The sequence below is a fragment of the Pongo pygmaeus genome, chromosome 5, assembly GCF_028885625.2.
Source record: "Pongo pygmaeus isolate AG05252 chromosome 5, NHGRI_mPonPyg2-v2.0_pri, whole genome shotgun sequence".
Lineage (NCBI taxonomy): Eukaryota > Metazoa > Chordata > Mammalia > Primates > Hominidae > Pongo > Pongo pygmaeus.
In genome coordinates, this window is record NC_072378.2 from 84,828,163 (window position 1) to 84,855,598 (window position 27,436).

The following is a 27,436-nucleotide window of genomic DNA, read 5'->3' on the forward strand; positions in this document are numbered from 1 at the left end:
AGGGAATCTCAAAGAGGCCAAACAGAGGAACCAGAGCTGGCCTTAGGGAACCCAGAAAGTCACCAGGCACCTTTGCCCTTCCTTTCCCTCTCTCTGTGTCTGCGACCAAGTGTTCTCTTATGACTGCTTCTCTCTGCACATATATTTCATTCTCTTCTCTCCACAGACCAGCTTCTCAACTTAGTCATTCATATAGTAAGGGCAGCATGATGCCTTAGATACTCAGAGTGAACTGATACAGTCTCCATGCCCTGGTTCCATATTCCTCCAGGTGACAAGATCTGACTGGTCCATCTTGAGTCTCTTGCCCACCCCAATCTAATCACCTGTGGATAGGAGGACTCCTTCCTGGCTGTGTGTGTCTCAGGCACTAAGAAGAGGGTATCACTGGGAGAAAATGAAGAACCTTTCATATAAGAATAGATCAAATGATTCTTCTGTTGTCTTAATTTTATATTTTACTTCAAAAACAATAATGTTTTTAGTTCCAAAATTTATTCTCTTAAGAATTGTCTTTGGCTGCATAAATGTCTTCTTTTGAGAAGTGTCTGTTCATGTCCTTCACTCACTTTTTGATGGGGTTGTTTGTTTTTTTCTTGTAAATTTGTTGGAGTTCATTGTAGATTCTGGATATTAGCCCTTTGTCAGATGAGTAGGTTGCAAAAATTTTCTCCCATTTTGTAGGTTCCCTGTTCACTCTGATGGTAGTTTCTTTTGCTGTGCAGAAGCTCTTGAGTTTAATTAGATCCCATTTGTCAATTTTGGCTTTTGTTGCCATTGCTTTTGGTGTTTTAGACATGAAGTCCTTTCCCATGCCTATGTCCTGAATGGTAATGCCTAGGTTTTCTTCTAGGGTTTTTATGGTTTTAGGTCTAACGTTTAAGTCTTTAATCCATCTTGAATTGATTTTTGTATAAGGTGTAAGGAAGGGATCCAGTTTCAGCTTTCCACATATGGCAAGCCAGTTTTCCCAGCACCATTTATTAAATAGGGAATCCTTTCCCCATTTCTTGTTTTTCTCAGGTTTGTCAAAGATCAGATAGTTGTAGATATGCAGCGTTATTTCTGAGGGCTCTGTTCTGTTCCATTGATCTATATCTCTGTTTTGGTACCAGTACCATGCTGTTTCGGTTATTGTAGCCTTGTGATATAGTTTGAAGTCAGGTAGTGTGCATGAAAAAATGCTCACCATCACTGGCCATCAGAGAAATGCAAATCAAAACCACAATGAGATACCATCTCACACCAGTTAGAATGGCAATTATTAAAAAGTCAGGAAACAACAGGTGCTGGAGAGGATGTGGAGAAATAGGAACACTTTTACACTGTTGGTGGGACTGTAAACTAGTTCAACCATTGTGGAAGTCAGTGTGGCGATTCCTCAGGGATCTAGAACTAGAAATTCCATTTGACCCAGCCATCCCATTACTGGGTGTATACCCAAAGGACAATAAATCATGCTGCTATAAAGACCCATGCACACGTATGTTTATTGCAGCATTATTCACAATAGCAAAGACTTGGAACCAACCCAAATGTCCAACAATGATAGACTGGATTAAGAAAATGTGGCACATATACACCATGGAATACTATGCAGCCATAAAAAATGATGAGCTCATGTCCTTTGTAGGGACATGGATGAAATTGGAAATCATCATTCTCAGTAAACTATCGCAAGAACAAAAAACCAAACACCGCATATTCTCACTCATAGGTGGGAATTGAACAATGAGAACACATGGACACAGGAAGGGGAACATCACACTCTGGGGACTGTTGTGGGGTGGGGGGAGAGGGGAGGGATAGCATTGGGAGATATACCTAATGCTAGATGACAAGTTAGTGGGTACAGTGCACCAGCATGGCACATGTATACATATGTAACTAACCTGCACATTGCGCACATGTACCCTAAAACCTAAAGTATAATAATAATAAATAAATAAATAAATAAATAAAAGAATTATCCATCTTGGCTTTGTTTTGAAACTCTTATGAAAGGACCACTTTTTTAATGCCACTGAGAAGGGCTTGTAAACAATGAATGATCAGATGCAGTCTTCTGAGTCATCTGAACTCTTACCTAAAGAATTTCTATGTCTACAAACTCAACCCCAGTAGCATTTGCTGAACTTCCTCAAACTTATGATAACTAATCTCCGTCATCTTACAACCCATGAACTTCAAGATAAATTCAATGTGTGTTTTTGATTAACTATCACTTAGCTTATCTGAATATTGACTAATTATCTGAAGTCCAGAGAGCTGTTAAAAAGCTATTGCAGTCCTTTCTCCTTGAATAAGAAGATTGATTTTTACTCTTGGTACATGGAACTTGATTCCAGTAGCTTCTCCACTTAAGCTTGTCTTGTCAATCTGGGTCCCCCAGGGATTCAACACTAAGTTTATTCATAAAGTCAGTTCTTCTTGGTTTAAGTAGGAAAACTGCTGTCCTTGTTTCCTGAGGATAAGAGACATGAACAAAGAACCAGATTACCAAACTGAAGTACAATTCTATCTAGAGATTCTTGTAGCATCATCAACGGAAGCAGAGGAGCAGTGATCCTAAGTATGTCTTGCCTCACCATGCATGCAAAATCTCCAGGCTCTAAACACCCATCCTCATTCCTTTTCCTCTGCTTCTAATGGGCCTACTCGACTCCCTTCCTGCTCGTTCACTCCATCCTCATCTGCCGCCTCCTCTCAATCCACGGGTCTCTTCCTAATCAGGGGCTCCCACTCCTAGAATATGAATTACAATTGCACAATGACTACTGGATTTATAGGGTTACCTACTTTTACCAATAGGATCATTTTAGCATCTTCCAATACTTTGAGGCTTTAATACAGAAATAGGCAGGAGGAAAACACTTTCCTTTATTAGAACATTCCACAGAGAAAAATCAGCCAAGGAAATTGCATAAAAGACCAGAAGCAAAGGAGGTATTTAGTTTGTTTGTTTTGGTTTTTGTTTTGTTTTGTTTTTGTTTTTGAGACGGAGTCTCACTCTGTTGCCCAGAGTGGAGTGCAGTGACGTGATCTCGGCTCACTGCAAGCTCCGCCTCCCGGGTTCACGCCATTCTCCCTCCTCAGCCTCCTGAGTAGCTGGGACTACAGGCGCCCGCCACCACACCCGGCCAATTTTGTTTTTGTATTTTTAGTAGAGACGGGGTTTCACCGTGTTAGCCAGGATGGTCTCCATCGATCTCCTGACCTGGTGATCCGCCCGCCTCAGCCTCCCAAAGTGCTGGGATTACAGGCATGAGCCACCGTGCCCGGCCAGTTTGTTTGTGTTTTAAAGCTCCACTTGTTGCACTCTGACCTCCAAAGCTTTGAAAAGCTAACAAATTATTCATCTGGAGCTGCCAGTTCCAGAGATTATACCAATTTTCCAGAGTTCTTCTCACCTGCAATCAGGGTTAGTCTTGAGCATAGATGTACAGATTCTGAAAAGGGTATATTCGTCACTAAGAAAAAAAGGCAAATTGAGAGATGCTGTGGATGTATAAATTTCTGGGGGAGAATATAAGAAGATAGGCTAAATATCAACTGTACCCAGTTCAAGGGCCTAAAACAGATCATTTAGATAGAATGTGAAGAATAAGACTCTCTGGGCTGGCGTAGAAGGAAAGGCACGAACCCAAACAAAAATAGGACACCTCTAAAAATCAAACAACATACCTCTTAAAAAAAAAAGTTTTTAGATTAAATTCATGTAACATACAATTAACCATTTTAAAGTACACAATTCAGTGGTATTTAGTGCACTTGTAATGTCAACACAACCATTCCCCCTCTCTAGTTTGAGAACTTTTTCATCACCCCAGAAAAACACACCATATCATTCTCCCTTTCCCGCATCCCCAGGAGCCACTAATCTGCTCTCTGACTCCATAGATTTGCCTATTCCAGATTTATCATATAAAATGAATTACACAGTATGTGACCTTTTGTGTCTGGCTTATTTCATATCTTTTTTTATAATATTTTAATGTGTTAACATCACGTTTTCAAGAGTCATCCAAATTGTACGATGTATCCCTACTTCACTCCTTTTTTTTTTTTTTTTTTTTTTTTTTAGTCGGAGTTTTGCTCTTGTTGTCCAGGCTGGAGCGCAATGGCACGATCTCAGCTCACTGCAACCTCTGCCTCCCAGGTTCAAGCGATTCACCTGCCTCAGCCTCCAGAGTAGCTGGGATTACAGGCATGCGCCACCACGCCTGGCTAATTTTGTATTTTTAGTAGAAACGGGGCTTCTCCAGTTGGTCAGGCTGGTCTCAAACTCCCGACCTCAGGTGATCCGCCTACCTCGGCCTCCCAAAGTGCTGGGATTACAGGCGTGAGCCACCGTGCCCGGCCCTTCACCCCTTTTTATAACTAGATCATTATTCCATTGTATATATTTACTAACATTTTATTTATCTATTTATCTATTGATGGACACAGGTTATTAAATAATGCTGCTATAAACACTGTATATTAGTTTCTGAGAAGAACACCATTTATTGTGATCCTTAAAAGAAAGGAAAACACATTTTTAAGATAGTAACTCAGCACCCATTCTTCTACAATTTGCAGCATGTGCAGTAATACAAACTTAAAAGATGGCCTAAACACAGGAGAGGAGAAAACCTGAACGGTTTCTTAGCCATATACAAAATTAGAAAACTCTAGGAGCTGATATTCACACCTCAACACACTTAAAGGGGAGCCCATTTGCCCAGATAAAATCAATGGGGATGAAACTGACCACATTTCTACCAAGAAGCAGAAAAATGTTGTGACCAGCTTCAGACATGATTGAACAGGGGTATTTCCAATGATTGATGAATTAACACCACTGAGAAGTGAGCTTTTCTGATGACATGCCCAGAGGCAGGCATAGAGTGTGGGTGGGAAGAGGAATTTAAAACCATTGTCTTTTTTTCTAAGACTTTTTTGTTGTTGTTTTGGGTTTTTTTTTTTTTTTTAACTGCATAGCTGCAGAAATTGTGTGAGCATTTTGGGACTGTCAAACTCCCATCTAACTTCATGAAGAATTCTTCTGAGTGGATTATATTGGTTTCAGCTGGAGAATCCACCCCCCACCCCCACCCGCCCACCCCCCCATTAGCAGAAAGCCACATGCCCACCAAGCACTGCCTCTCTTCTCCTGCCCTGAAGTGATCAGAAAGCAAGAGTTCACCACGGGGGAAAACACGTGGAGTCAATTTGTGCCTCAAGTTAGTCCACAGCTTTCCACAATCTACAAGAGATAAGGTGGGGATAACAACATCCCAATAGGAACAGCAGCCCAGAGCACTTTTCCTTTGCTAAGGGCATTTGTCCCCCTTTTTTCTTTTTGGCAGGCAGTGGGTTTGATTTTTCTAAATGTTCAGTAGAAGACTGTTCAGATTTTTCTTTCTAAAACTTTCTGGAGCTTCAGCAGCACTAACGTATTCTATATCAACATGCACAATGGAAAAATATTACTGGCACCAAATAAATAAATAAGGACGATTTAGGGAAAGGGGTGGGGTGGGAGGTTGCTAAGAACATCTGCTCCTGCTCACAACATTCAAGCCGGCCCACCTCGAAGCGCCCCCCAGCCCTGCTAGATCTTGATGCTCTGATGTTCACAAAGCAGCTCAGCTCTCCTCTGAGTCACCATGTCAACACTGGGGATCCAACCCAGTGTTGAAAAGCCATGTGGGGACCTCCTTCAGGCATAGGCTGTGAACAGACGGAGCAATCACTTCAGCTCTCTTTGCTCAGACACCAAATGTGAGTCTTTGCCAACTCCTTGGCTTTGAGGACAAGCTTTAAGGAAGACAGTTGCTGGATAACATTTCCCATGTTGGAGATAAACTCTAAATTCTTCCAGGCCATCATGAAGGAAAAATTCTTGATGATAAATGAATCCAGCCAAACAATCTTCATGTTAGGAACACTGTGACAACTTCCTCGCCATTAAAATGCACTTAAAAGGGGGCATTTCTACAGTGATTCCCCAGAAAATGTGTGTGTGTGTGTGTGTGTGTGTGTGTGTTCTGGAGTAGGGAGTAAGAGTTCATGTAGACCTCAAGATACATATGACCTAAAATTTCAGTGTACCTCTTTGTATTAAGAGTATTTTCACTGAGATGCCAAAAAAAGGAAGTCCACTGGAGTCCATGACTTTTTAATTGTGGCAAAAATACACAACATAAAATTTACCATCTTAACCATTTTTAAGTAAACAGTTCAGTAGTGATAACTATATGCACATTGTTGCTCAACAGATTGCTAGAAATTTTTCATCTTGCAAAACTAAAACTCTACACCCACTGATAACTTTCCTTTCCCACCCCCGCTTCCCAGTCCCGGGGAACCACCATTCTACTTTCTGCTTCTCATGGTTTGGAGTACCTGACTTTTAAAACTGGAAAGAACTTAAAAGCCATCTAATAAACCTTCCACTCTCAGCTAAGTAACCTGAGCTGTGGAACATTTAAGTGACTGGTTCAAGGTTGGCCAGTGAGTCATGGAGCCAGGATTCAGGCCTCTGCTGTCCAAACCCAGCTCTGTCCTCTGTGTAGCATCATATCAGTAATAATATTATGGTTTTAGTTGTCTTCCATCATCCAAATCAATGCTCATTTACATGCAAAGAAATCATTTTGCAGTAATTAATATTATAAACATCAAATTGCAATTCCAGAAATATTCTGTAAATTCAGTAAGACAGTCAAAGAAAATTTGTGTCTATCACATAATCCTTCCCACTCTGCTTAGGTTTGAGGTAACAGTACAAAATTCTGATAGAGAGTCTGGAATAAGCTCTGTGTTAGAATTTAGATCTAATTTAAATGTTAGGCATTTAGCCTAGATAACTGAAAATTCTGGGGAGAGTTCAAGTACATAAAAGGTGGGAAAGGGTTTTTTTACTTGCAATGGAGTCACAGTAAGTACAAGAGGAAAACAATGTGCTGATCACAGGGTGGTTAAACATAAGAATGGATGACCCAATAATGCCATGAACTCACCTTTTCTGAAGGTCATTAAAATCTGTTTCCAGATTCTCATCAATGTGACATCACTGAAGGAAACCCTGGTATTTCCTTGCCAGGCTTCAATTCTATGATACTAAACCACCGGGTTTCATAGGCTATCCTAGAGGTCCAGGGATGGACTGAAAAATAAGTCAGAGGGACCATCTGCAGCCTGGTGGGAGCTTTATCTCTTGGGCAAAACAGAGATTCTGAAAATATCCTGTATTGAATCCCACCTTTGTCTCAAGATCCTCAAAGTCTACCTGGGTGACATCCCTAGAAGGCAACAGAAGGTTGAGTCCAAAGCTTTGACACCAGGGAGGCTTAACTTGCTTTTGTAAAATTACAAGCTTGAGCTGACACTGGAACTCCAAAAATGAGTCTCCCAGTTCTGCGGGCACAGTAAATGAACACAGGACAGAAGAGCCACTGAGGCATACCAAAGCCACTGAGGGCAGCCATGAGATTCATGATGAGGAGTTTAGACTACAGAGACAGGATGTCTGGTTTTGAGTCTCGCCTTTGGCTTTATGCCTCTGGACAACTCATGAAACCTGTCTCTGACTCAGTTTTCTTTTTTTTTTTTTTAGATTCAGGGGTACATGTGCAGGTTTACGGTATACCTAAATTTCATGTCATGGAGGTCTCAGGTACAGACTGTTTCATCACCCATGTAATAAGTGTGGTACCCAATAGGTAGTTTTTCAGTCTTTGCCCTCCTCCCAACCTCCACCCTCATGTAGGCCGTGGTGTCTGTTCTTTGCTCTTTGTGTCCATATGTACACAATGATTAACTGCCACTTATAAGTGAGAATATGTGGTATTTGGTTTTCTCTTCCTGCATTATTTCACTCAGGATAATGGCTCCATCATGTTGCTGCAAAGGACATGATCTTGTTCTTTGTTTATGGCTGCATAGTATTCCATGGTATATATGTACCACAATTTTTTTGTCCATTATACCACTGATGGGTGTTTAGGTTGACTCTATGTCTTTGCTATTGTGAATAGTACTGTGATGAACATATGTGTGCATATGTCTTTAGGATAAAATAATTTATATTCCTTTGGGTATATAGCCAATAATGGAATTGATGAGTCAAATGGTAATTGTGCTTTGAGTTCTTTGAGAAACCCTCAAACTGCTTTGCATGATGGTTGAACTAATTTACATTCCCGCCAGCAGTATATAAGCATTCTCTTTTCTCTGTAACCTCGCCAATATCTGTCATTTTTTGACTTTTTAATAGTAGCCATCTGACTGGTGTGAGATGGTATCTCATTGTGGCTTTGATTTGCATTTCTCTGATTAGTAATGTTGAGCATTTTTTTATATGTTTGTTGGCCACGTGTGTGTCTTTTGAGAAGTGATCATGTCCTTTGCCCTCTTTTTAGTGGGGTTGTGTTTTGTTTGTAAATTTGTTTAAGTTTCTTATAGATTCTGGATATTAGATCTTTGTCAGATGCATAGTTTGCAAATATTTTCTCCCATTCTGTATGTTGTCTGTTTACTCTGTTGATAGTTTCTTTCACTGGGTAGAAGCTCTTTAGTTAGGTCCCACTGGTCCATTTTTGCTTTTGTTGCAATTGTTTTTGGAGTCCTTGTCATGAAATCTTTGCCAGGTCCTGTGTCCAAAATGGTGTTGCCTAGGCTGTCTTCCAGGATTTCTACAGTTCTATGTTTTACATTTAAGTTTTTAATCCATCTTTAGTTGATTTTTGTATATGGTGTAATGAAACTGTCCAGTTTCAATTTTTTGCATAGTCCATCTCAGTTTTCTTACCCATAAAATGAAGATGATAATAGTAACTACCTCACAGGGTTGTGCTGAAAATAAAGTGAATTAATAAATCTAATTCACTTAGCACAGTGCCTGGCCAATCACGAGCAGTCAAAAAAAAAATACCAGCAGTTATTATTAATAATCCACTCCACAATATGCACTGTGATCTTTTTACTCACTTTCTACCACTATCTCCCTCTTCTTCCTTTCCTTGATACCTTCTTTCCTCTTATCACCTGCCTATGCCCCCACTTATTCCCATGGGCAAGATCAATCTTCCTTTTGACAATTTGAGGGACAGCCAAAAGGATTCTTCTGCCATAACATAAAAGTTCCTCTAAAATATAATTAGACATTCAATCCTCCAAATAAATAATCATTTTTAATGTAAAAGTCATGGCTTTTAATAATATTTAATAGCCATTAAGTTATTAGCTTTATTCTTAATCACTCTGGCATATCCACTTATAATTCTATCTGTCTGAAATTATGTTGTTTACTTATTTTTACTTTAGTACAGTTCTTCTCCCCAAGCTCTGTAAACACAGGAGCTTTACTATCTTGTTCACCATTATATCTCCAATCCCTACAGAAGAGTCTAGCATGTAGTAGATGCTCAATAAATATTTGTCAAATGTTGAATGGCTGAACTACTTACTCTCTTCCAAAATTTGCCATGCTGTTCACCCTCTGGTTCTCTCAATATGCTGTTTCCTCTGCATGGATTTCAAAATTCATTCCAGATATTCAGTGACTGCCTACTGTGTATTTCCCTGGCCCACTCCTGCCAGGTCTCCAGGACTTAGCATGAGCATATTGTCTTCCACAGGGCCTTCTCTGACCTATCCAGGCTAGATCACTGATCTTCCTGCCAGCTGCTGCAGTGCCCTTACCTATCCTACTCCCAGCTTTGCATTCCTTAATTCTTCATATACTAGCAAAGCCCTGAATATAATAGATTGTCTACTATAAAATTTGTACTGGAGTAGATAATAACAAAACTGAGTTCTAACAGGGTTGGTGTGTATGTATAGGGATGGAGGAGGAGTCCGCAGAGCGAAGTCACTTCTGTGACCACCCCCCACCTCCACCCACCATGCTCTGTCCCTCTGCAAAATTCTAAATGGTTTCATGTCAGGCCTTGAGGATAACACGAGACAAGTCAAAACCATGAACACCAAAGGTGCGGCTGTATCACTGTCAGGTTTCCTATGGTGATAACTCTTTGAAGAGAGAAACTGTCTTCCTCACTGTTTCCCTACAATTGGCCCAATGTTGAAAAGTGTCAGAGCCTCCACTCTGTACATGAATAAATGAATGTGCTAATTTCTATCAATTTAATTACTTTTGACTATAAAATTGTTGTTTTTAGTTTTTTAATCAAATTTTTGAATCGTTTTGATGTTTTTCCCATCTCGATAACACAATGTTTAAAAATAAATGAAGATTTATTTCTACTTATTCCTTCTCCAAGATAAAATGATGCATTTAAGACAGAAAATCTAGAAATTAATGGGCCCAGAATGGAATTCCAGACACTTCATCAGGCTCAACTCTGACCCCAAATCAAGACACTAGGTGTTGCCACGTCACCACTCACACACTTGGGTCAGGCCATTGTCCTGCATTTGACATTAATTGCACCTTCTGGACATACTTGCTGAGGTTAAAAAGCTCTGAATGTGTGAAAGAGCAGCTGGAAAGCACAGGCCAACATCGCCATATTCAACCAGGGCAAGTATGGAAAAGATCTGGATGCTGGTTCTGAACTAGCTCCCTGGCCCCAACCCCAATGATAATCCAATAGCTTTGAGCCTTATTTCTCAAGTTAAGTCAGGTCCAGAGGACATTTTGAGAACCTCTACTTGTGGGAATATGCCCTCAGATACCCATGGGAATAGGTAATAAAATGGGGTAAGACAAACATACCCAGTTTTATTTCTAGACTATATCATCAAAACAGAAATAGTCTAAAGTTGACAAATTTTCTCAACTGTAACATAGCAATGATTTATACATCCTGTAGTCTTAATATTGCCTCCAAATGTGTGAAAGAAGAGACTGTACCATTTCAAGACATTTAATTCTTGATGTCAAAATAAGTTACTCATTGTATCAGTTCCAGACAGTTAGGGACCTCACCCTGATATATATCTGTACAACACATCCTCTTTCAAAATACTCTATTCCATTGCTCTAAAATAAAATACACTGGAATCATTTTGTGACAAATTTAGACATGTTGGGCAACAAAATATGTAGACAGCTGCTTGGTATGCAATTAAAATACCATTGGTGGGAACAACTGGCTCTGGCAATAGTAAAAGGAAATACACTTTTCTCTTCAGGAAAACAATTCCAGTTGACAGTCTCACTGAGCAAAATGAGATGGAGGTCTCAGCATGGCTCCTGATAAGAGATCCACTTGACCCCCATTCTGCACTTGGGGAGTCATAAATACTTCTGGAAAGGAATGAGAGAGAGCTGCACACCCTTCACACTCTGAGTTAACAGACAACGCACAGCAGAACCCCTCAACTCTGCACACTCTATTGGTGCAGCCCTCTGGGAAAGAGTTGCAAGAGCTGACCTCAGATCCAAAATCACAAGCACTCCTCTCAGTGTCCTAGAGGGAACACATTTTAGCAAAAATGAACTAGAAGTCATCAAGAACATGTGACACCTCCAAGAAGACCTATGCTGTAGTTTCTAGGGATACATCTGCCCTCTTCATTGTACTTTGAAAATTCCAAAATATCAGTTAAGCTTCCCCTTTAATAATTTTTTAAAAGGTCAGTTTATTCCATGGTTTAACTAGGGTGAAAGAAAATCTTATCTCTCAGTATTCCCCTTTTTTAATAGAAAATGCCAAACATGAGCAAAAATAGGGAGACTAATACAATGAACTTCTCATTTATTACCTAGCTTCAACGATTATCAAATAATGGCCAAATACATTTCATCTCTAACCTTGCACACTCCCCTCTGCCAATACTGGATTCCTTAAGGCAAATCTCAGACATCACATAATCTTATCTGTAAATATTTCAATCTGTAAATATTTCCATCTGCATCTTTGAAGGATAAGGGCTCTTTTTTAATATGGCCATTAACATATATAAAAACTGAAAAATAATTCTGTAACACCAACAAATATCCAGTCAGTAATCAGACTTCCCTGATTGTCTCATAATATTTTTCATTGTTTGTGCAAATCAAGATCCATGTATTGCAATTGACACATCTCATATCTCAATCTATAGTGTTCTTTCTTCCCCTGTCTCCACCCACCCGCCCGCCACGCACACAATTTGTCATTGAAGAAACCAGGCTTTTTTCCTGAATAATTGTTCACATACTGCATTTTGCTGGCTGTATCCTCATGGTGTCATTTAACATGTCCCTCCTCCCCTGTTTTTTCCTGAAAACTATTTGTTATGTGTAGAGGCTTGATTACATTCAGGTCTGACTTTCTGACAAGATACTTCATGAGTGGTTAAACATAGGGATCAGGTGGCACTTTATATCTGGTTGTCTCTCTTTTTGTGATGTTAGTAGCCATTGCAGATCATCCTGGATTGTCTCATTAATGGTTGCAAAATGGTGATATTCTTCATCAATCCTTTCTTTGTCTGTTATGAATACTTATTTAAAGAGATATGTTTCATCAGCAGCTATTTGATTATCCTGAGGTATGGCTTGTAAAGAAAAGATGATAAAATTCTCAATTATTTCCCTTTATCACTTTTCAAAATAATGAGTTAGTTCCCTAGCATCCTCAAAAGGATTTTTTGTTTTTATTTCTAAGTATCATTATGAACTCGTGAATTTTAAAGCATTTTGTATAATTTGATTTATTTCAGTTATTAGTTTACTGTTGATTGGTGCTCAAATTGTCCCATTTTTAACCAATGACAATCTCTTCAAGTTGGCTCTTGAGTTCTTTTCTCAGGACCCCATATTCTTTCATTAATCCCTTGCTTTATGCTATAATGTTTCAGGCTCATCTTGTACATTTTCTATTACAGACCTGGAGTTAGATAGGTCTTTAAAGAACCCTAGTTCTTTCCACTGGGAAATGGTATTCAGAACCCACAATGTGGGGGCTAGTGTGCTCCGTGCTACTGGATTGGTCATTTTTTCTTGAGATTCTCGATAGACAAATATAGAAAATATGCTTTTTGAGATAAAGTCTTGCTGTGTCACCCAAGCTGGGATGCAGTGGCATGAATGGGGCTCACTGCAGCCTCCAACTCCTGGCTTCAAGAAATCCTTCTGCCTCAGCTTCCCAAGTAGCTAGAGCTACAGATACATACCACCACATCCCACTATTTTTTTATTTTTTGTAGAGGTGAGATTTCTCCAGTTTTCCCAGGCTGGCCTTGAACCCCACTGGGCTCAAGCAGTCCTCCTGCCTCAGCTTCCCAAAGTGCTAGGATTATGGTCACGAGCCACTGTGCCCAGCCCCTAGAAAATGTTTTTTTAAAAATATATACCATACATTTTTACTGATATTTTTTTCTTTTTCCTTTTTTTTTTTTTTTTTTTTTTTTTGAGCTAGGGTCTCACCCTGTCACCCAAGTTGGAGTGCAGTGGTGCTATCATGGCTTGCTGCAGCCTCAACATCTCAGGCTCAAGTGATCCTCCTGCCTCAGCCTCCACAGCAGCACCACCCTACTTGGCTAATTTTTTTTTAAATAAAGGTGGGGGTCACACAATGTTTCCTAGGCTGAATACTGATATTTTCTATTTAAATGTACAATAATAGGGTTTTTACTTAACTTCTTTGATTTTATATTTATATCTCTTTTCTCTTATGCTAAAAAATACTAGTTAACCATAAACATTTACATAAGTATTCTATTTGTTCTATAATATACATGCATAAGAGTTTCAGAATAATAATACTATTATTAAGAACACGATAACAATATATAGCCTAGATTTTGCATAGATCTTTATAGTCTTTAAGTGTATATACCACTAGGGATATGTTGTAAAGTATTGGGTTTTAAAGTCTCTTGGAATAGACCTTCATGTGGTGATGTCATCAACTTGATACTCAATTGGATTCATTGGTTTTACTTTTTATTTGCTATTTTATAGATTTATTTTTAAATTTTACTTCATTTCATAACTATATAAAATATGTACATAGTTTCAAAGTCAAATCTACAGATTCAAACATAATTTAAGTGGCTTTTTTCATTTTTGAGTATCCTATTCAATATCAGAATTTATATTAGACTATATATATATATTCCTTTCTTTGATCACTTTTCTTATCTTTGATTCTTTCACTTAAAAATATATTAACAATATATCCTAGTGATCATGAAAGTATATAAACATACTCACTTACTTTACTTTTTTATAGTTGTATAACACTCCTCATTTATTTGTATAACTACATAGTACTCCACTGAGTGACTGTACCAAAATTTTTTCACCCAGTCCTCTGTTATGGACACAGGTTGTTTCTAACCTTTTGGTTACAAATATTACATTAATAAATTGTTTTGTGCCTAACTTGGGAGCTTATTTTTGTCTTCAGGATAGATTTCTAGAGGTGAAATTGCTTGGCCAAAAAATAAGTACATACGTAATTTTGCTAGATATTGTTAGAAGTCTGCAATAGTTTGCACTCCCACTCAAAATGCCTGAGTACTTATTTCTCCACAAACTGACAGAATTTAAAGTAAAATTTTTTAATTGTTGCCAATGTGATAGCTGAGAAGTTATATCTTAGTATAGTTTTAATTTACATTTCTTTTATTATAAATAAGACTACTTATCTTTTCACATTTCTAAAGGCTATTTTTTTAACTTTATTATTATTATACTATAAGTTTTAGGGTACATGTGCACAATGTGCAGGTTAGTTACATATGTATACATGTGCCATGCTGGTGTGCTGCACCCATTAACTCATCATTTAGCATTAGGTATATCTCCTAATGCTATCCCTCCCCCCTCCCCCCACCCCACAACAGTCCCCAGAGTGTGATGTTCCCCTTCCTGTGTCCATGTGTTCTCATTGTTCAATTCCCACCTATGAGTGAGAACATGCGGTGTTTGGTTTTTTGTCCTTGTGATAGTTTACTGATAATGATGATTTCCAATTTCATCCATGTCCCTACAAAGGACATGAACTCATCATTTTTTATGGCTGCATAGTATTCCATGGTGTATATGTGCCACATTTTCTTAATCCAGCCTATCATTGTTGGACATTTGGGTTGGTTCCAAGTCTTTGCTATTGTGAATAGTGCCGCAATAAACATACATGTGCATGTGTCTTTATAGCAGCATGATTTATAGTCCTTTGGGTATATACCCAGTAATAGGATGGCTGGGTCAAGTGGTATTTCTAGTTCAAGATCCCTGAGGAATCGAAGGACATGAACAGACACTTTTCAAAAGAAGACATTTATGCAGCCAAAAGACACATGAAAAAATGCTCACCATCACTGGCCATCAGAGAAATGTAAATCAAAACCACAATGAGATACCATCTCATGCCAGTTAGAATGGCAATCATTAAAAAGTCAGGAAACAACAGGTGCTGGAGAGGATGTGGAGAAATAGCAACACTTTTACACTGTTGGTGGGACTGTAAACTAGTTCAACCATTGTGGAAGTCTAAAGGCTATTTAAACTGCTGTGAGTTATCAATATGTCATTTATTTTTCTGTAGAATTGTTGGTCTTTTTTTGTATTTAGAAGCCATTGAAATAATAGAATATTAATCCTTCATCTGTGCTAGGAGTTGCAAATATTTTGCCAGCTTTCTGTTTTACTTTATTTGGGGGACAGGGGCACAAAAACAATTTTTTGTTCCATGTTTATCAACTCATATTGCTTATGTATTTTGAATCATAAAATTTTTTTCTCATTCCTAAGTTATAGATAAATTCATCCATGTTTTTTATCTGATAATTATATAGCTTCATTTTTATGGTAAATCTCAAATACATTTAGAATTTATCCAGATGTGTATCTTTTTCCACATGGCTACCCTGTTATCCTAACACTTGTCTATTTTGGATTTCATCTCCCACCAAAATAAAGTAAAAACTAAATCTAATCATGAGGAAACATCATAGAAACCAAAATTTGAGGGTCAATCTCTAAAATTACTGTCATATATTTTTTATATTAAAAAAACTTCATTTTTAAGAGTTATTTTATGTTCACAGCAAAATTGAGAGGGAGGTACAGAGATTTTCTTTATACCCTGTGCCCCAACACATGCCTAGCCTCCCCTATTATCAACAGACCCTCTTTCCTCAGAGTGGTACATTGGTTAGAATACATGAACCTACATTGACACATCATTACCACCCAAAGTCCATATTTTTAGATTAGAGTTCACTCTTGGCATTTGCATTAGTCCATTCTTACACTGCTATAAGTAGCTACCTAAGACTAGGTAATTTGTAAAGAAAAGAGGTTTAATTCACTCATAGTTCTGCAGGCTTAACAGGAACCATGACTGGGAGGCCTCAGAAAACTTACAATCATGGCGGAAGGCAAAAGGGAAGCACATACATATTTACAAAGGTGGAGCAGGAGAGAAAGAGAGAGAGTGAGGTGGGGATGTGCCACACTTTTAAACCATGAGATCTTAAGAGAACTTTATCACTATCACCAGAACAGCATGGGGGAAGTCTGCCCCACCATGATCCAATCACTTCCCACTAGGTCCCTCCCCTGACACGTGGTGAACTACAAGTCAACATGAGATTTGGGTGTGGACACAAAGCCAAATCTTATCAGTGTTGTATATTCCATGAGCTTGAACAAATGAATAATGACATGTATTCATCATTGCAGTATCATTCAAAGTAGTACTACTGCTCTAAAAATCCTGTGTGCTCTATTTATCCCTCCCCCATCCCAATCCATAGCAACAACTGATCTTTTTATTGTCTCCATAGTTTTGCTTTTCTAGAATGTCATACACTTGGAATCATACAGTGTGTATCCTATTCAAATTGGCTTCTTTCACTTAGTAATATGCATTTAAGTTTCCCCCATGTCTTTTCACAGCTTGATAGCTCATTTTTAGTGTTGAATAACATTCCATAGTCTGGATGTGCCATCTGGCCTGTATTTTCCAAAATATAGCAATACAGCAATGGAAAAAGACAAAGAAAGGCAACTAAAGAGATACGACAACTGAAAGTAATATATGGTTCCAGTTTCCACATTGTACTTACGGGGGTGGAGGGAAATGCTGTAAAGGACGTTATTGGGAGAATTGGCAGAACTGGAATATGGGTTGTATATTAAAATGCTATGTTGATATTGAATGTCCCAAAACTGATAATTCACTCTACTGTGAATATATATGAGAATATTCTTGCTCTTAGGAAATATACACTGACATATTAGCAGGTAAAGGGGCATGATGTATACAACTATTCTCAAATGGTTCCAAAAATACATAAAATGTGCGTGTGTGTGTGTGTATAGAGAAAGAGACAGAGAGATAAAATAAATATGACAAAATGTTTAAAATTGGCAAATCTTGCCAAAGATTATTCGAGGGTTCTTTATACTATTCTTGCAAGTTTTTTTGGTAAGTTTGAAATTATTTCAAATTAACAAAATTCTATCTTTTCCCCTACTGAACTCAGATGCTGCTTGTATCATATTCTCCATACCCATTTGCAGTGAGGTTTATTCTGTCTCACTCTCTATGAGCACACACTACACTACTTTAATTATGGCAACTTTATAATATGTTTTGTATATTTTAACTAAGTTTTAAATAATATCTGAAAGAATTTATCCTTCTCATTGTTCTTCTTTTTCAGGGTTTTCCTGTATATTCTTCCTTCTTTGTTCCTTTTTACACAACCTTATGATACTTTTATTGGAATAATATTACATTTATAGATTAACTTATAATTGACAACTTTGTGATGTTTAGTCTTTCTATCCAAAAGCTTGATATGCATTCCCATTTGATGAAGTCCACTTTTGTGTTTTTCTGGATGTTTTATAGTTTTTCTTAACTGTGTTTTGACACTTTGCATATTTTGCCATTATAAGTGCAATATTGTTTCCATTATATCTTTTAACAGGTTTCAATATCCCATTCGAGTTCCCAAATAAAAAGTTTTTAAATCATTTTACAATTATTCTAAGGCAGATATTTTCTGGCCTGTTTTTTGTATCTTATTATTGCTGGTTGTGATATGAAATTTTCAAAACAAAATATACTATCATTCACTTTAATTACTATTGCAAAGACAGGCTATGGTTAATACATGGGGAGATAGAAAACCCTGAATTCCAAAAGTTAAACTGGTTGAAAGCAACACATAGCAAATGACCTCAGCAATCTGCAGAAGGCTTGTATCTCCACCCCAAAAACCAAAGGAAGAGTACTGGAAAAAATAATTTAGTCTTGATGAAACGTTAACAAAATCTTTAATCTTGTTAGTGGCATCAGCATACCTAAAGAAAACATATGTGAACTAACTCTTTAATTAAATGTTAAGAATTTGTCAAGGTTTGTTCAGTTCTGTCAAGGAGGAAAATAACTGAATTATTTAAATAAAAAAAAAAAGGAAGTCTGAGGACTGAAGAAAAAGCCTCCAAACAAAACAAAATTCTTTATGATTCAGTATCTCGAGTATGTGCTTCCATACCTGCCAAGCAACTTTCAGGGAGTGAAAGCACTTGTCAACTTTCAAGTGTCCAGCCTCTCCCAGGCATATTTCTCACTGAAAACAAACCAATTCACCTGTGATGTACACATCAGTCTGTAGTGAGCCTGAGGGGAATACAGTCATCAGGCCCGGATGATCTGAGTGCAAACCCAGCACTGCAAGCTCAGAGGCCTCCTCAGGTGCTGATTTCTGCCTCTCAAACTGAAGGCAAGCCGTACTGGACACCTGAGGGAGATTAAAAACTATAGAATCAAGTGGGTGAAGGATATGAACAGACGCTTCTGAAAAGAAGACATTTATGCGGCCAATAAACATATGAAAAAAAGCTAATCATCACTTGTCATTAGAGAAATGCAAATCAAAACCACAATGAGATACCATCTCATGCCAGTTAGAATGGCTGATCATTAAAAAGTCAGGAAACAACAGATGCTGGAGAGGATGTGGAGAAATAGGAATACTTTTACACTGTTGGTGAGAGTGTAAATTAGTTCAGCCATTGTGGAAGACGGTGTGGTGATTCCTTAAGGATCTAGAACCAGAAATACCATTTGACCCAGCAATCCCATTAGTGGGTATATACCCAAAGGATTATAAATCATTCTACTATAAAGACACATGCACATGTATGTTTATTGCAGCACTATTCACAATAGCAAAGACTTGGAACCAACACAAATGCCCATCGATGATAGACTGGATAAAGAAAATGTGGCAAGATCGACATTGTCTCCCCAACTCAGCTGTTGAGGTTTGGGGGTGGGGCTGAGAGAGGAGAAGGCCGCGACGGAGGAAGAAGAAAGCAGCGGAGGAAGAAGGAAGTGGCAGAGGAAGAAGGAAGTGGCGGAGGAAGAAGGAAGCGGTGGTGTGGCGGCCACAGTGGACACAGCGGACACAGCGGACACAGCGGACACAGCAGCTCAGGTGGCGCCAGGTTCCTAGGAATGTCAGTGAGGCAGGGTAGTTGGTGCGGATCCTGCAGAGCTTGGAGTTAAATTAAGGAAGAATAAAAGAGATGAACATCTCTTAAAGAGAAGGAATGTACCACATGAAAATATCTGTGAAGACTCTGATATAGATGGTGATTATAGACTGCAAAGTAACTCTCTAGAAGCTATTGTTCAAAATGTTTCAAGTGATAACCAACGAATTCAATTAAGTGCAGTTCAAGCTGCCAGGAAGCTTTTATCCAGTGATCGAAATCCACAAACTGATGACTTAATAAAATCTGGAATACTGGCCATTTTAGTCCATTGTATTGAAAGACATGACAATCCTTGTTTACAGTTTGAAGCTGCATGGGCTTAGACAAACATTGCATCTGGAACTTCTGAACAAACTCAAGCAGTAGCTCAGTCCAGTCCAATGCTGTGCCACTTTTCCTGAGGCTTCTCCAATCACCCCATCAGAATGTCTGCGAGCAAGCAGTGTGGGCATTGGGAAATAGCATAGGTGATGCACCCCAGTGTAGAGATTATGTCATAAGTCTTGGAGTTGCGAAACCTTTACTTTCCTTCATAAGTCCATCTATTCCTATAACATTCTTTTATATATATACTTTAAGTTCTAGGCTACATGTGCACAACATGCAGGTTTGTTACATATGTATACATGTGCCATGTTGGTGTGCTGCACCCACTAACTCGTCATTTACATTAGGTATATCTCCTAATGCTATCCCTCCCCCCACCCCCACCCCACAACAGGCCCAGGTGTGTGATGTTCCCCTTCCTGTGTCCAAGTGTTCTCATTGTTCAATTTCCACCTATGAGTGAGAACATGCAACATTCTTAAGAAATGTTACTTGGCTTATGGTCAACTTATATCGCCACAAAGACCCACCATCACCAATGGAAACCATTCAGGAGATTCTTCCAGCCCTTTGTGTTTTAATTCATCACACAGATGTAAATATATTGGTAGATACAGTCTTGATCCTCTCTTACCTTACTGATGCTGGCAATTATCAAATACAGATGGTAATAGACTCTGGAATAGTTCCTCATTTGGCTTCGTCAGCCACCAGGAAGTTAAAGTTCAGACTGCTGCATTTCGAGCTGTGGGCAACATTATTACGGGAACTGATGAGCAAACACAAGTAGTTTTGAACTGTGATGCCCTTTTACACTTCCCAGCACTCCTGACACATCCCAAAGAGAAAATTAATAAAGAAGCAGTGTGGTTCCTCTCTCATATCACTGCAGGAAGTCAGCAGCAGATACAGGCAGTAATTGATGCCAATCTTGTACCAGTGATAATACACCTTTTGGATAAGGGGATTTTGGCACTCAGAAAGAAGCTGCTTGGGCCATAAGTAACTCAAAAATTAGTGGAAGGAAAGATCAAGTGGCTTACCTTATCCAGCAGAATGTTATCTCACCTTTTTGCAACTTGCTGACTGTAAAAGATGCACAAGTGGTCGTCCGCAAAGCCTGAGTCCTGTCCTCTCACTCTCCTCCCCAGACAGCATGAGCTTCACCACTTGCTCCACCTTCTCCACCAACTACCAGTCCTTGGGGCGCCTGGACAGTCAGCGTGTGGCCAGCATCTATGCAGGCGCTGGGGGCTGTGGTTCCCAGATCTCCCTGTCCCACTCCAACAGCTTCCAGGGTGGCATGGGGTCCAGGGTCCTGTCCACAGGGATGGCTGGGGGTCTGGCAGGAATGGGAGGCATCCAGAATGAGAAGGAGACCATGCAAAGCCTGAACGACCTCCTGGCCTCCTACCTGGACAGAGTGAGGAACCTGGAGACCAAGAATTGGTAGCCGGAGAGCAAAATCTGGGAGCTCCTGGAGAAGAGGGACCCCAGGTCAGAGACTGGAGCCATTACTTCAAGACCACTGAGGAAGATCTGAGGGCTCAGATCTTCACAAATACCGTGGACAATGCCCGCATTGTTCTACAGATTGACAATGCCCATCTTGCTGCTGATGACTTTAGAGTCAAGTATGAGACAGAGCTGGCCATGCGCCAGTCTGTGGAGAGTGACATCCGTGAGCTCTGCAAGGTCATTGATTACACCAATGTCACTCGGCTGCAGCTGGAGATAGAGATTGAGGCCTCAAGGAAGGGCTGCACTTCATGAAGAAGAACCATGAAGAGGAAGTAAAAGCCCTACAAGCCCAGACTGCCAGCTCTGGGTTGACTGTGGAGGTAGATGCCCCCAAATCTCAGGACCTTGCCAAGATCATGGCAGAAAACCGGGCCCAATATGACAAGCTGGCTCGGAAGAACCAAGAGGAGCTGGACAAGTACTGTTCTCAGCAGATTGAGGAGAGCACCACAGTGGTCACCACGCAGTTCGCCGAGGTTGGAGCTGCTGAGATGACGCTCATGGAGCTGAGATGTACAGTACAGTCCTTGGAGATCGACCTGGACTCCATGAGAAATCTGAAGGCCAACCTGGAGAACAGCCTGAGGGTGATGGAGGCCCGCTACACCCTGCAGAAGGAGCAGCTCAACAGGATCCTGCTGCACCTGGAGTCAGAGCTGACACAGACCCAGGCAGAAGAACAGGGCCAGGCACAGGAGTATGAGGCCCTGCAGAATATCAAGGTCAAGCTGGAGGCTGAGATCGCCACCTACCACCGCCTGCTGGAAGATTGTGAGGACTTCAATCTTGGTGATGCCCTGGACAGCAGCAACTCCATGAAAACCATCTAAAAGACCACCACCTGCCAGATAGTGGATGGCAAAGTGGTGTGTGAAAACAATGACACCAAAGTTCCGAGACATTAAGCCAGCAGAAGCAGGGTACCCTTTGGGGAACAGAAGGCCAATAAAAAGTTCAGAGGTCACACCTTATACAAAAATTAATTCAGATGGATTAAAGACTTAAATGTTAGACCGAAAACCATAAAAACCCTAAAAGAAAACTTAGGCAATACCATTCAGGACAGAAGCATGGGCAAGGACTTCATGACTAAAACCCCAAAAGCAATGGCAACAAAAGCCAAAATTGACAAATGGGATCTATTTAAACTAAAGAGCTACTGCACAGCAAAAGAAACTACCATCAGAGTGAACAGGCAGCCTACAGAATGGGAGAAAATTTTTGCCATCTACCTATCTGACAAAGGGCTAACATCCAGAATCTGCAAAGAACTCAAACAAATTTACAAGAAATAAACAAACAACCCCATCAAAAATTGGGCAAAGGATATGAACAGACACTCCTCAAAAGAAGACATTTATGCAGCCAACAGACACATGAAAAAATGCTCATCATCACTGGTCATCAGAGAAATGCAAATCAGAACCACAATGAGATACCATCTCACACCAATTAGAATGGCGATCATTAAAAAATCAGGAAACAACAGGTGCTGGAGAGGATGTGGAGAAATAGGAACACTTTTACACTGTTGGTGGGAGTGTAAATTAGTTCAACCATTGTGGAAAACAGTGTGGTGATTCCTCAAGGATCTAGAACTAGAAATACCATTTGACCCAGCCATCTCATCACTGGGTATATACCCAAAGTATTATAAATCATGCTACTATAAAGACACATGCACATGTGTGTTTATTGCAGTACTATTCACAATAGCAAAGACTTGGAACCAACCCAAATGTCCATCAATGATAGACTGGATTAAGAAAATGTGGCACATATACACCATAGAATACTATGCAGCCATAAAAAAGGATGAGTTCATGAAGCTGGAAACCATAATTCTCAGCAAACTATCACAAAGACAGAAAACCAAACACCACATGTTCTCACTCATAGGTTGGAATTGAACAATGAGAACACTTGGACACAGGGTAGGGAACATCACACACCGGGGCCTGTTGAGGGGTCGGGGGCTGGGGGAAGGATAGCATTAGGAGAAATACCTAATGTAAATGATGAGTTGATGGGTGCAGCAAACCAACATGGCACATGTATACCTATGTATCAAACCTGCATGTTGTGCACTTGTACCCTAGAACTTAAAGTATAATTTAAAAAAAAAAAAATTCAGAGGTCGAAAAAAAAACAGATGCACAAGTTGTGCCAGCAGTATTCAATGGACTAAGTAATACACTAAAAATGGCCAAAGATAAGGCATAAACCATGGACAATCTTTTTTTTTTTTTTTTTTTTTTTTCTGAGACGGAGTCTCACTCTGTCTCTAAGCTGGAGTGCAATGATGCGATCTTGGCTCACTGCAATCTCTGACTCACTGGTTCAAGCAATTCTCCTGTCTCAGCCTCCCGAGTAGCTGGTATGACAGGCATGTGCCACCATGCCCAGCTAATTTTTGTATTTTTAGAAGAGATAGGGTTTCACCATGTTGGCCAGGATGGTCTCGATCTCCTGACCTCGTGATCTGCCTGGCTCGGCCTCCCAAAGTGCTAGGATTACAGGCTTGAGCCACCGTGCCCAGCCAGGCAATCTTACAGAAGAAGATGGAGGGCTGGAGAAAATTAAACAACTTCAAAATCATGAAAATGAAGACATCTACAAATTGGGCTATGAGATCATTGATCAGTTCTTCTCTTCAGATGATAATTAATGAAGACCTTAGCCTTGTTCCAGAGGCAATTCAAGGCGGAACATTTGGTTTCAATTCATCTGTCAATGTACCAACAGAAGGGTTCTAGATTTAGAAAGATGTCATGGAAGTTAGGTACAATGCAGCACTGAGATATATATACACACATGTATACACATATATATACACATATATACATACACACACACACATATACATATATATACACACATATACATATATACACATATATATACATATATACATATATACACATATATACATATATACATATATACGCATATATATACATATATGCATATGTGTGTGTGTGTGTATATATATATATATATATACACACACACCATGGAATACTATGCAGCCATAAAAAAGGATGAGTTCATGAAGCTGGAAACCATAATTCTCAGCAAACTATCACAAAGGCAGAAAACCAAACACTGCATGTTCTCACACATAGGTGGGGATTGAACAGTGAGAACACTTGGACACAGGGTGGGGAACATCATACACTGGGGCCTGTATGATATATACATGTATATATATGTGTATACATGTGTGTATATATATAAAGGTTTGATCCATCAAGCTTGGCTCGTGGGATCTGCTGCTGCATAAATAGGGAAATAAAATGTGAAGATTTCATTTGAAATCACAGAAAATGCCCAAATAAGGTCAAGATGGAGAATGGGTGCAAGTGAGAATGAGTGGCAAAATGTAATGGAAACTTCACATGAATGCTTATTTAGATTGTTCAAAGTAAAAAGGGCTACAGGTCACAGATCATCAGTGCCTGAGAAAGAACATTGACTTACTTTATATCAATTGAGGGGAAAGTGCAGTACTGTGATCTTCAACCTTGTAAGCATAAAAGAGAATAGCCTGCCCATATAAGTCAAAGGAAAATGAGCCCAGGCCTTGTTATGAAGCAATGTGTGAATGGACACTGTTGAATGAATGTCTGGCTCAGTGATGGAGAGCCAGGTTCATCTTTAAAATCTAGGGCTCGTCATTTATGAAGCAGACTCCTAGTCCTGGAGTGATTCTGTATGAGAGTGTGGTTGTGGTGTTGTATGTGAACTCATGTAAGCTTGATTCACCTTCAGGGGCTGATAACAAACCTAGTAAATCATCAAAATGAGATAATAAGTGCTAATGTACACTGGACATGAAAACAAAGGCTGGTTTAGCAGCAGACATTGGTTTACTCTACAGCCTGTGTTTTCTATTTCCCCCTTTCCCACCTCCTTCCCCCAACCCCACTCCTTTTTTTTTTTTTTTTTTTTTTTTTAGTTTTTAGTGTTTATTTACCTAGTATGCCTTTTTTTAGTTGCTTCTCAAGTCAGGAAACTTTTCAGGAAGGTTTCCCTGTGCATTTGCACCAGATGAATGTTTGATGCTGTGAAAAACTTTCCATAGCATCAGAACTAATTTGTGTAGATTTTTGCATTAAAAAATCATAAATTTCCCTCAAAATAGACTGTGTTGCAGTACACAAGTTGCCATAATAGTATAAAACAGTAAAATGTGCTTTCAGAGATAACATAAAGATGTTTGCATGAGGTAAATCTATAGCATAGTTCATTTTTAGATTTTGTTGAGTCCTGTAAAGAAGAAGAAAAAAAAGTTTCAGTTGTGGTAGAATACCATGCTGTGTTTAAATGTTACTTGTTTTCAAACTTTGTTTTCTATGAAAATGACATGGAAACTTCTAAAATGGAATTTGGTGTATATGTACTGCTGAATAAAGACCAATGAAGAGGTTTGAGTAGATGTACAAATCAAGTAATGGTTTGAATACCTTTAATAATATGCCTAATCTGTTCAATTGTTTTAAAATCTTTTTATCTTAGATGTAGACAACCATGAACAATCTATTTTGAGCCCCTTTAGGGAGAAAACTTTGTATTTTTAAAACTTGCATAACAGTTATGCAAGTGGTTTTTATAAATTGGAATAATACCTCAGTTTTGATGTTATGCACACTAAATTAAATATGACATAAATTAATTTGTACAAAAAGAACTAGGTGGCTCATTGTAAGAAATCCTGTGCCTTCCCCTTTGAGCACAAGTGTTGCATGAACAACAGTTTGCTATAAGAAACATACCAGATTAGCCACCATTAGCATCTATATCTACTTTGTGTTTAAAAATCAACTGGTAATTCTGAAACACTATAGAATAGATAAAAATTATTTTATGATCATAACTCTTTGTTGAACTAGAGTATTTTTGCAACATTCCTTGTCATCAGAAACATGGTTAAAGTTTAAAACTAGAAGCAGCAGAAAACTAGCTTGTAAAATGTATCCAAACAAAGTGTAGGCTAGGCTGTCTTGGAGAAATAAACATTAAAACTTAAAGCAATGTTTAAAAAAAAACAAAAGAAAGAAAAGAAAATGTGGCACATATACACCATGTAATACTACGCAGCCATGAAAAAGAATGAGTTCATGTCCTTTGCAGGGACATGGATGAAGCTGGAAACCATCATTCTTAGCAAACTAACACAGGAGCAGAAAACCAAACACCGCGTGTTCTCACTCATAAGTGAGAGTTGAACGATCAGAATACTTGGACACAGGGAGGAGAACATCACACAATGGGGCCTGTCAGAGGGTGGGGGGCTAGAGGAGGGATAGCATTAGGAGAAATACTTAATGTAGATGACGGGTTGATGGGTGCAGCAAACAACCATGGCACGTGTATACCTATGTAACAAACCTGCACATTCTGTACATGTATCCTAGAACTCAAAGTATAATTAAAAAAAAAACTTCAACAAAAAAAAAAACTATAGAATCAATTTAATGTGGTTTCATGTCTGCAATACAGAGTTTGAAAACCCTGTATTGCTTCAGCACAGAGATGAGGAAATAGTTGGCTTTTCTAGACCTATAAATGGATTCCTGAGAAGCTAGGTGGACCTGAGATTCCTTTGACAAGCAAGATTCTCCATCAGGATGAGTTAAACGGAACCTCTACAACAGGGCAGGTTAGAGCAAGTGATCTAAGTATTGAGCTGCCAAGAAGGAACATTGATGGCAAGAGCAGATTTTTCTCAAGTCATTCTAACAAATGGTGTTTTTGCTGTGTAACACTTTAAACCTCAGCAATTAGGTGGTGGCTATTCTCCTCTAGTAGAGATTTAGTGGGATCAACAGGAGCTCTACTTCAAAGTCACACTAATTTAAAATTATTCTCCGGAGCAGCCCTACCAAGTCCCCTGGCTTATTCTTTTCTATTTAAGGGAGGAAACCCAACAGGATTAGGGAGTTTGACTGCCTGCCTAGAGTTTGACATTTTACACAGCCAAGAAAATAGGTTTGTTACTCTAAAAACTCTCTCAGACTAAAATTAATTTGAGAACAAAGTTGAAATCTGCCTCCAACTTACTCTTTATTGTTACATTTCCACTGAAAATTTCATCTCCACTTTTTATATGTCCAATATATT

General features: G+C 39.1%; 1 pseudogene; it reads left to right on the plus strand.

Moving 5' to 3' along the window:
* LOC134739785 (importin subunit alpha-3-like) overlaps positions 1-24,069 on the plus strand; it is a 118,831-nt pseudogene extending 94,762 nt beyond the window's left edge.
* The last annotated feature ends 3,367 nt before the right edge of the window (positions 24,070-27,436 follow it).